The sequence below is a fragment of the Hyaena hyaena genome, unplaced genomic scaffold, assembly GCF_003009895.1.
Source record: "Hyaena hyaena isolate Hyena2069 unplaced genomic scaffold, ASM300989v1 scaffold_336, whole genome shotgun sequence".
NCBI classification, from domain to species: domain Eukaryota; kingdom Metazoa; phylum Chordata; class Mammalia; order Carnivora; family Hyaenidae; genus Hyaena; species Hyaena hyaena.
Window position 1 is genome coordinate 661,520 of NW_024080969.1, and position 11,974 is coordinate 673,493.

An 11,974-nucleotide genomic window follows, 5' to 3' on the forward strand; every position below is an offset into this window, starting at 1 on the left:
GTACTCATAAAGGGAGAGGTTATGCCCTTCTTTGCTCCATTATCCTTCATCCTGGCTGGAATACAGAAGCGAGGGCTGGATTCTGAGCAATCACCTTGGAACCTACAGGCCTCATGCTGAGGATGACAGCAAAACAAGAGAGGAGTGTAAAGTCCCATACCAGCACAGGGTTACTTTCCTCAAGACCTTTATGTAACAGAAAAATAAATTTCTATCTAGTTTGATCTACTATAATTTTCTGTTTTCTGTCATATCAAGCTGAACTAAATTCTAACTCATCCAGAATTCTTCCCTTTCTGTAAGGTTTTCTCCAACCTTCAAAGACTATGTTAGTTTTTCCTGCTTTATATTCCCACAGCATCTTCATTCATATCTCCTGCTAAATTCTAAACTCCTTGAGGGCCACTGGGGACAAATATCCTAGAAACTAGAAAAATAAACACATGATGGACCACAGAATAACAGATACAGTCTTGTATTCTCAACCTCAGGGACTAATGGAATTCATAGACTGGCTGGGAAGCAGTGCTTCTCATGTCTGACTGCCTGTAAGAATTTCCAAGGAACTTAAAAAAACATCCTAGACCTCCAGGATTTGAATATTTGAGAGGGGGAAATGGGAGTCTGTATCTTTTAAAGGCTTCCCTCCCCACCCCCACCTAGATGATTCTGAAGCCCACTAGGCAATGGTTGACAAAATGGCATTTGGATATATTAGAGGATACTATCAGGATTTTCCTACCATCAACGTTCTGTTTTCCTTTCCTCTTTGTGTCACTTAAGAGCCACTCAATGTCTTTCTAAGCTCAAGCTTAATGTAAATGCTGAACTCTCTGAGAATGGCTCCCAACAAATAAAGGGGTGGAGAGAGACTGCACAGGAGTGTTGTTATACCAATAATAAATATAAGCATGGAAACAATTTCATTTTTTTTCAAAGCAGTTTAACCATCTGTAACTATCTTATTGTTTCCTTATTTATTTTCTCCATCCCCTGCTGTGAGAAGCTACAAGAGAATAGAGACATTGTCTTTTTTTCTTGTTTCATGATCCCAGACACCCAGCCTTCTGCCTTGCAATGTAGTACATGCTCAGTATTTGTTGAATTATTTAATAGAGATATAAGCTACAGTTTGTTGAGCACCTGCTATGTGCCACTGTACCTAATATCACACTTAAATGTGATTATCTCACTTAAGCTTCATGGCAAGCTTGTAAATAGATGTTATCATCTTTATTTAGCCAGTGAAAAACCTGGAGATTTAAGAAAGTGCAGGGACTTATCCAAGGTAATCCAGCAAGTGAACAGAAGAGTTGACAGCTGAACTCCAGTCTCTCTGCCTCCAAACTCAGCACTCTTTGTGCTTCACCATGTTGCTCTTGCTGACAAACAATTCTGGAGAAAATCTACCTCAACTGGAACTCACAGATTGGTGGAACTTCCTTCTACCAGATATGGAAGTCTGAGCTAGCTTAGGATGAAAGAAAACATGAAAGGAAGCTGCAGGGTTAAAGGGATCATCAACTCATTCCTAATTTTGTCACTACCTTCCAGAGCACCATGGGGGCCTCCTACATTTTCCCTCTTGGGACCACTACTCCCCACCTGTTCTTTTGGAGATCCTTTGCAGCCATGTGGCTGCAGTGCAGCCAATCACAATAGTGCATTGAATGCACTGTTGAGTCCAGGGTTGGGTGTGCTATTCAGCAGGCCAATCAGAGCCTTCACAAGGATTTTTCTAAGTGGACATGGTGGGACAACTTTGCTTCCCTCATAGAAAATGATTCTCTAAGAGATGACTTTGGAGCTGCCTATGGCCATGTTGCTTCTGTGTAGGTGAGATCCATCTTGAACAAATGATACCAACACAGAAACAGAGGCAGGAAGACACGGACAGAATCCAGACATTGAGGCTTTGGTTCCATTCACCACAAAGCTTAGCTTCATACCTTCACTGGTCCTTGAGCCAGTTAGCTTGTTCAGGTATTCTTTTCCCCTACGGTGATGGGTTTTTATTTCTTGCTTAATAATCTGGACAAACACAGAAAAATATAAATAGCCCCTTCGTGTGGTGCAAGGAGCCAGTCAACATCTTGAAATTCGGTGAATACTCTTTACAATGTACATTTTTTCACATCTAGGGATCTGTATAGAATAGTGTTTAAGAATTTCTATCATTCTTGCGGTCAGACATAACTAGGAAAAAGACCTGCTCTGTCACTCTGGAACAATGTGACATTGGGTAAGTAACTTTACCTCTTCGAACCTGTTTTCTTTTATGAACAATAATAATAATACTACATACCTCATAGGATTGTTTTGGAGGATTAATGATTATACACAATGTTGGGGGCATATGAGGAGCACCGGTTGTGTCTTGGTGTTTCCCTCTTGTATTTTGAGTAACACACAATGTCCCTCCCCCACTCTGTTTTATAATGTCTCTGGGACACCTCCCAGTTACTAGTACACAGCCAATCCTGAGAAAATGATAGGAGGGAAAGAAATTTGTCCTACTCAGGTGTCCACCTGCCCCAGTATTTTGGCTTCTCTCTTTCCTTAAGATGTGAGGGTACAATTGTCGGGAAGGTACTAGCCACCAACACTTCCTGGCATTTGTATAAAGTCTTTGAGAACACTTTGCTTTCTCCTTTGAGTTTCATGAAAAACACAAGGTGAGAAACAGAGACCAAGATAACAACCATTGACTTGTCTCACACCAAGCAGCTCTCCCTTGTTGGAAGAACAGAACTCAGGTGTACCGGGGAGAAGTTCAACTTTGTACAGACACAGAATGCACAAACTGGTAGTTATGAAGTATTCACACATTTTCTTAAAATGTCTTAATACAGCGCTGAAGTTTCTTGGTTCTAAATTTCTTCTCATAACAAACTGTACTCTTTGCATAAATTAGGAAAATAAAAAAAAAACGCCTCAAATTCTGTCTTTCAGAACCACTATCCTTCCATAACTTTTCCTGTTCAAATATAGTTATGCATATATTTTTTCTAATTATAGGTAGACTTATTGCTATTTTCTGCTTATAAGAGTAACAATGATTATTGGAAAAAATTCACCTAGTCAACACCATAAAATATAATCCAGTCATTCATAGTTCATTAATCATTTTGGTGCATATATTTGTACAGATTTTTTCATACATATACCCACATGGGTACAAAAATGAGATCATCCTGGAACTCAAAATACAACTCCCTTATACACTCTCTTTCTTTTTATTTAATTTATCATAAACACTTTTCTATTACACTAGATTTTCCTCTACCCCATGTTTTTTTAAAACTTATTATGATAATTTCAAACTATATAAAAATAGCATAAATATTATCATACATTTCCTGTACCTACCATCCACATTCAACAATTACCAATTGTATACTCCTTACTCACTTTACTCAATGGATTTTTAAAAAGCAAATTGCAAATTTTATCCATAAATATTTCAGTATATATCTCTAAAAGATTCAGACTTTTTTAAAACAAATTGTAATCATTTATTTAAAACAAATTGTAATAATATTTATTATCAAATATCCAGTGTTCAAGTTTCCCAATTATCTCATAAATGACTTTTTAAAAAATATAATTACATATTTTAATCAGGATTTAAGCAAGGTCTACTTACTATGTTTGTTTCAGACATATCCTAAACCTCTTTTTCTTTATGTATTCCTAATGGTCTTTTCGTTTTGTTTTGTTTTTTATTAAAGAAGAAACTAGGTTTGTGCAGTGCTTACATTCTGAATTTTGCTGATTGCATCCCTTTGGTGTCATTTTTCATGTTCCTTTGTCCCCTAAATTTTCTATAAATAGGTAGTTAGATCTAGAGATTTGATCAGAATATTTCCTAGGCAGTGGGTTGTATTTATATCAGCAGGTACTACCCTAGAATAGAACTTTTAATGATTTACTTGTATGGATATACTATAATTTTTTTAACCAATCACTTACTGTTGGAACTTAAATTGTTTTTTACATGTATTGTGATTGTCAGCACTGGGACAACAGCCTTACAGTCAAAACAAATTCCTTTCTTTAGAATAGATTTCTATAAGTAAATTCAGAGCCAGAGCTCAAAATATATGACCTTTGAAAAGATTCCAAAGAGTTAAACTTTCTAAGAGGCTCTTTTGGTAACGCTGAGCTAAGCCAGAGCACAAAGCTGGTTGGGTTTAAGGGTAAGTGAAAATATGTCTCACTCTAGTGAGGTTGCTCTTACTTTGATTTACTGTGGCCTAAGCCAGTGACCAGTGAAAATGCCTCCTATAGAATCAGGGGTCCATGGAGGCAGCTGCAGTCACCCTCCATCCTCACCCCAGGCATCTCTTCTTCTTGAGCCAGCTGCCCACACATCAGTCTCTGCACCCACGTGGGGTGAATGGCTGCCAGACCAGATGACCCTATTTGGGATTACTTCCCTGGATCTTTTGTTAGGTGTACAATGCATGGATTCTGGGCTCATAACTTCTTGTGAGACCACAGGTACTTAGCTTAGCTCCTTCCACATGATATCATGTTTGTTTTACTCAAGGAATCAGTGTACTAGGCTGGACTGAGTCTCCTCCACAACTTTCATTGGGAATCATTTCATTCCCAATTATTTGAATCATTCTGGAATCTTTAGTAGCTCCTTCTCCACTCTAGTCTGAAGGAGAAGGGAAAGGATGAAACTCCTTCTAGCCCCAGCCTGGGAACATTGAACTCTTTCTTATAATAGTGCAAGCCCCTGACAAGTAGGGGTACAGCTTAATTTCTGATTACCCTTGCCCTGAGAAGACAATCCAAAGCACTGATGAATTCAGAAGCACTTTGTACTTGCAAAGTGTCTTATTACAAAGGCAACAAGACCAAGCAGGTGACTTTATGGAGCTGAGTAGAAGTGACTTGAGCATGGGCCCTGTATTCCTAATGCCCCAGTCGTGGGCAGGACCATTCTTGGCAACAAACGGGTAAATGTCAGGGAAGACCCAGAAGTAGGTAAGGATGCTTAAGATAAATGGAATTGATAATAGAGGCCACTGAGTCAGGACATTGGATTCTGCTGCCCTGAGGGGAACACAGAAGTCAGCCTTTCTAACAGTCCAGCCTTGTTTAGCTTATCAATTCTGGATGGAGCAAAAGCCCCAGGATCCACCCACTTCAGAAACAAGTCTGAACAAGCCAGGCACTGTCCATCAGACACCTAGGCATTTTGACCATTCAGTTCTGACCACCAGCCAAATGTAAATTGAGAACGCCAAGTCATCCATCATGCGTTAGCCACGTGTGAGGTTAATGCCCCATCTTTTAGAAGCACACAAAGGGCCATTTGAGTAGGAAAGTCCCACCAAATCCTGCTGAAACACATAACCCGCATTCGGATCATCTTTCTGAACAGCATCTTGGTTTGGAAGGCACAGCTGTTGCTGAGATCCCTGAATATGGCCTGCTGTTCTCTGTGGAGGCTAGGGTAGATTAGTGTGGCTAACTTGAAATGCAGACTCCAGCCTGGCCCCTCCTCCAAATAGCCGAGCTGTTGGCAGCCAGATGCTGGTGTTTGCCAAATTATCCATGTCTGCTTGCCAGTGGGAAAAGCTGGGTGGTAGTTGAATTCTTCATATGATTTTTAGGAATGTCAGCACCCCTCTCAGGAACTCAGTTCCACTGAAAAAGAACAGGAATGGCTCTACTTCACACTGGAAAGTCCCCTTGGGAATGAGCACTCAGCACTTCTGATCCTGGGAGGGTGATGACTGGGAGAAGTGGCCTTCTCTGGCTCAACTCCCAGAGGTGGCTTTTAGAGAATTCTATGAAACATGAGACCTGGACCGAAGACAAAGACAGAATCAGGTTTATGCCTCTAACAGCTGTGGTTTTCAAATTGTTTGAGACTGAAGAAGTTGAAACAACAGCTGCAGATGTATTCCCTGATCTTGGGATAGGAGATGATGGGTGCAAATGCAATGGAGACACAATGGCCATCACTATTTTCTTCTTTAATAAATCCCAAATTATGTCTTGGGTTCTGTAAAATAAGATGGGAAATTAGTGATCTGGTACAACCTAACCAAAATGAATAAATGGAATTAGATAACCCCAGCCCCTGTGACTTTCCATATTCAGATTAATATTTTTATTTAAAGATGCCCTGGACTCACAGAGTTCTAAGAAAACTTAAAGTGATCTTGTCCACACATAGGAGCTGCATGGTCCTCCGTGTCACTCTTCATCCTTATGTCCATGACAGACATTGTTAGTCACAGAGCGCTAGCCTGCTTTCAGACATTCATTCTCATCACAGAGGTGGTCCAAGCAGTGTCTAGCAATGATACGGAGCTGACACTCAAGACAAAATCATTTGGCATCTCTGATCTAGACCAACTCGTTTTACGCATGGAAAACTGAGGGCCAGAGAAGGGAAGAATCTGCCCAAAGTCACACAGTGAATCAGTGTTTTTTGTGGAAACCTAAATAAAGGGCCTAGCATTCGTAGAAATGTCAAGTAAAGGGATGCCTGCATGGCTCAGTCACCTGAGCGCCTGACTCTTCATTTCGGCTCAGGTCATGATCCCAGGGTCATGGGATTGAGTCCCACATCAGGCTTCGCGCTGAGCATGGAGCCTGCTTAAGATTTTCTCTGCTTAAGAGAAAATCTCTGCTCCTCTCCCCCACTTGCATGCTCTGTCTCCCTCTCTAAAATACATTTTTTAATGAAAAAAAAAAATGTTAAGTAAAAAATAGGTCACTGCTGACTTACTTATTGTGCTGTATTTGTTTCCTCTGTTTTCTAAATTCATCAGTTTCGCTAGATTTGAGGGCCTCTTTTCTAATATAAAATCCATATTTCTCTATAGAAATAAAATAAAAAACTCACTCAAAAGCAGCACTCACACATAAAACTATTGTAAGCCAAGGTCTATAGACCTTTCCTACATGCATCTATACATTTACCCATGTATCTATATTTTTATACTTTAAATCAGGTTTCCTTTGTAGAGTTCTTGGTTATAAGAAGCACTACTTCAGGTCATGCCCTCAATTGGGTCCATATTGTACATATTGTTTTGTGACCTGTTTTGAGTAAGTGTTCACCAATTATAGGAGCACCTGGGTGGTTCAGTTGGCTAAATGTCTGACTTTGGCTTAGGTCATGATCTTGTGGTTCTTGGGTTCGAGCTCTTCATTGGGCTGTGTGCTGACAGCTCAGAGCCTGGAGCCTGCTTCACATTCTATGTCTCCTCCTCTCTCTGCTTCTCTCTCTCTCAAAAATAAATAAACATTAAATTTTTTTTTTCAAATGTTCATCACTTACAATGTCTAAATATGCATGGAACTTCTGTTGTTAGATATTTAGACTATTACCAGCTTTTTCTAGTCTAATATCCACTCTAAATCTTTGCTCACAAACTAAATTGTTTTCTTAAGGGTAAACACATTTTAAAAGCTTTTGACACACATTGACAAATTTCTCTCCAATAAAGCTGGAAGCAGGAGGCCAGCAGTATCTTTAAAGTACATGCTTTTTTTTTTTTTTAGATCTCATTATTTCTGTTGTTCTTTTATTCTCCTGTACGTATGCTTTGTGTTTCAAGATGGAGTATAGAATTTCCAAAGGTAAAACCACACTTTTACAGTTCCAAGGGTAAGAGGCATGACTGAAAGAACACATAATAATGAATTGACATTTACTGAAAACTAACAAGTGTGGGGCATCATAGGGTTCACAACAACCCATCTTGTAGGGCAAGCTCATAAGCGTTGAGCAACATGTCTGATGCTACATGGGACCAAGCTTGGGTAAGTCTGACCTGCATACCAACCCTGTTGCCATGTTGCTTTCACATAGTGACAAATAAATATTTGTACATGGGTTGATTGACTATGTTCCTCTGGTAGGACAGACCTGAGCAACTCAGAAAGGAGTAGCCATAAAAATAAGCCCAAAATGCAATCTTAGTTTTACTAGTCTGTCCTGACTACAATAGCCCCAAGGATTTCAGCAATGTTTAAGCTGGGTTTGAGGGTATGAGCTGAGGTAATATTTTTATTAAGGATTTCTTATGACTGGGAACTCTAAGAAGGAAGCTTGAATTATCCCATATAAAAATACAGCCACTCAAGATCATCAGTGGCATTTCCTTTTTATAGTGCTCGGTGCTAATAATAACCCAAAACTCCTCAACTCAACTTTCCAGCTTTTTTAAAAAAAAAAAACAGTACTTAGGAGAATATCTGAACACTTGTGAATGGCAGAATTTATTCCATCTAGTGTTTCCTGTGGCTGCTTTGGAAAAAGCAAAAAGCAAAGGGCTTGGGAGTTGGTGGCTACATATAGTCTCTATGCTGCTCCAGGGACACGGTGAGGGGTGCCTGGCCATAAAGTGAGAGCCAGAGAGAAGTGCCGCTAAGGAAGCAAGGTGGGGGGGGGGGTGAGGCAGGAGGAGGGAAGAGGCATGAGGGTTTCTATGGAGAACTCAGAACAAGTCAGATTAACTTCTGTTCCACGGAGCTGAGTAGGAAAAATGGGCCCCTTGCCCCATATTGTTGTCCTTTGGGCAGCTCTGTTCCCATCAGGCCAGCACTTGGCATCTGACAGGACAGGGAGGGATTGTGACCTCGAAGAACATGAAAGGTCTTGGCAAAGCAGGGAGTGATTTTATAAACCACAATGTTCTCCTTAGGTTTCCAGCCCTTGTCTACTTCAGCGTCTTCCACAGCATGTTTACCCGTGGAGGCCCTCTGCCTGACACAGCAGGCATGTTTCAAGCCTCTCTCATTTTGAAAAAAAATTATTCTTGGAGATGTAATTTACATATAATAGCATGTACCCACTTTAAGCACAAATACAGCCCGATAAATTTTGACGAATGTGTGCACTCATACAACCACCACAATCAAGATGTAGAACACTCCCATCACCTCAAAAAGTTCTTACTTTTCCCTTCCAGCCAATCTCCTCCACTGACCCCCACCCTACACCACCACTGATCTACTTTCTATCACTGAAACTTAATTTTGCCATCTCCAGAATTTCACATAAATTGAATCATAGTGTGTGTAGTATCTTGGTCATGACTTCCTCCCTTGGCATAAGGTTTTTGAGATTCAGCAGTGTTGTTGGATATATCAACAGTTCTTTTTCACTGCTGAGTAATATACAATTGTGTGGATGTACCACAATCTGTCTAGCCATTTGAGTTTTCTTCTTTTGATTATTATGAATGAAGTAGCTGTAAACATTCATATAAAAATCTTTTTGTGGACATACGCATTCATTTGTCTTGGGCAAATATCTAGGAGTGCAATTTCTGGGTCACAGAATAAGTTACTGAATGTGGTCTCAAGCAGTATCTCATAGTGCTTTTTAAAAGAATTTTTTAATGTTTGTTTATTTTTGAGAGAGAAAGAGATAGAGTGACAGAGTGTGAGCAGGAGAGGGGCAGAGAAACAGAAAGACACATAATCCAAAGCAAGCTCCAGGCTCTGAGCTGTCAGCACAGAACCCAGTGTGGGACTTGAATCCACGAATGGTGGGATCATGACCTGAGCTGAAGTCGGACACTTAACCGACTGAGCCACCCAGGTGCCCTTCATAGTGCTTTTAATTTGCATTTCTCTGCTAACTGATCATGTTGAATATCTTTTCGTGTGCTTGTTGGCCATTCAATATGTCACCCTTTCTGGAGGGTCTGTTCAAATCTTCTGCCCATTTTTCTTTGTGCTACCTTCTCTTTATTGACCTTTCAGGGTTCTTTTTATATTCTGCTTACAAGCCCTTTATCTTTTGCTTTGCACACATTTTCTCCCATATTGTGGCTCACTATTTCAATTACTTAATAGTGTCTTTCAAAGTGCCGAAATGTTTGGTTTGGTTTGGTGAAGTCCAATTTATCAGCGTTTCTTTTAATGGTTAAATTTTTGTGTCCTCTCCATGAAATCGTTGCCTACCTCGAGGTTGTGAATATTTCCTCCAATGATTTCTTCTAGAAGTTTGTGGCTGTAGTTTTTGCTTTTACCTCTATGATTTATTTTGAGGTAATTTATTTATATACTGTGAGGTAAAAGCCAAGATTCCCCCCCTTTTTTTCCATATTGATATCCAGTTGTTGCATACATGTGAGTTTGTTTCTGGTTCTGCTACTAACTTCATGACTTTGGACAGAGATTTAAGGCTCCATTTCTTTATCTGTAAAATGGGATAATAGTGCTTACTTCTCTGGCACTTTATTTTCTTTTAAAGAATATGTATAAAAGGTTTGTCATTGTGCTTGGCACAGTAGGTCATAATTGTGAACTGTTATTGATCCTGGTCTGAATACTAACATTGATGATATGTACAAGGCTATTTTCAATTTACAAAGTACTTTTGCATATATTTGGTATGACCTCATCCTATTCCTCCATGTCAGGCTTTAAGACCCCTGAAAGAAAGAACTACTAAAGGGTCATTCTTATATCTGTGCTCAGTAGAAGTTGGAACTGTGATTTCCTGAAGGGAAGAGGTTGTGTCTACTCTACTTTGCTTTCTCTCCCAGTACCCAGATTGGGCTGGCTACAGACACTAAGTGCCCAATGGTAGTGTGATTTCATTTAGTGGAACAAGAACTTATCTAAGTTCTTCTTGAAATCAGTCATGTTTCCAGGCTTTTCTCTCATCTCTCTTTTCCTCTGCAGAGACCTCATGGGTTCTGAACTAGCTTTGGTGATCAACCCATGACTCCCACATCCCACATTTGTCCTGGCTTGCTTCAATTCTCCTGTTTCCAACACCCTCACCCTCAAAAAAGCTAAAAACCACATTCATCATTGGTATCCTAATCGAAGCTCTTTTGGACACAGAAGCAGAAACTCACTCAAGTTAGTTCACATAGGAAGCAGTATTTATTGAAAGGCCGCATGGGGACAGTCATACAAGTGACAGGTGGGGGAAACAGGAGGCGTTGGAGGACAGCTTTCTTGACTTGTGTGACCAAGGAGAGCCCTATAGCAAAAAGCACTTGAAATGAAGTCCAGATGTGTTTGAAGCGTGGTGTGAGAGGTCTTTTCCAGTAGATGAAACACCTTAGATAAAGGCAAGAAGGTAGGAATGTGCTAGTTATTCTCAAATACTGCTTGGCACTGTGGTTATTTGAGAATCCAACTCATCCTACCAACTGAATTCTGAATATGAATGTGATATCATATTTTTTCATATTGCTTTAGAATAAAATAATAATAAAAAGATCACCACCACCACCATCATCATTACCACCATGACAACTATTTATTTAACATTTATGTGTTAGGTACAGTGCTAAATGGTTTTTCATATATTTTTTTCCTAATCCTCAGAATGCCTTTGAAATTATACAGCTGAGGAATTTGAGGCTCAGGGAAGGTATGTTCTTTAACTTAACCAATGTGATTACTTAAAAGACATAGGGGAAAGACCGGAATCCAACCCTGGCCTGCCTGAGCCCAAAGTCCTGTACTCTTGAAGCTGAAGGCCTCTTTCTAAAAAAAAAATTTTTTTTAATGCTTATTTATTTTTTGAGAGACAAAGAGAGACAGAGAATGAGTAAGGGAGGGGCAGAGAGAGAGGGAGACACAGAATCTGAAGCAGGTTCCAGGCTCTGATGTCAGCACAGAGGCCGACATGGTGCTTGAACTCATGCACCACGAGATCACAACCTGAGCTGAAGCTGGATGCTTAACCAACTGAGCCAATCAGGCACCCCAAAAGCTAAAGTCCTCTTAAGAATGCCTGGGGTTCTGCACTTCCCCCACTCATGCTCTGTCTCTCTCTCTCTCTCAAAAATTAACTTACCAAAAAAAAAAAAAAAAGAACATGATTTCAACTCCTGACTTGTTTGTTGAATGAAAAAGGCTCCATGTGATTGGTATTGGATATCCTCTCCCCACCCCTTTTCCCAATCATCTGTAACTATTAAACTATTAGTGCAGGCTTAAACTAAAGATCTCTGATGATGACTTT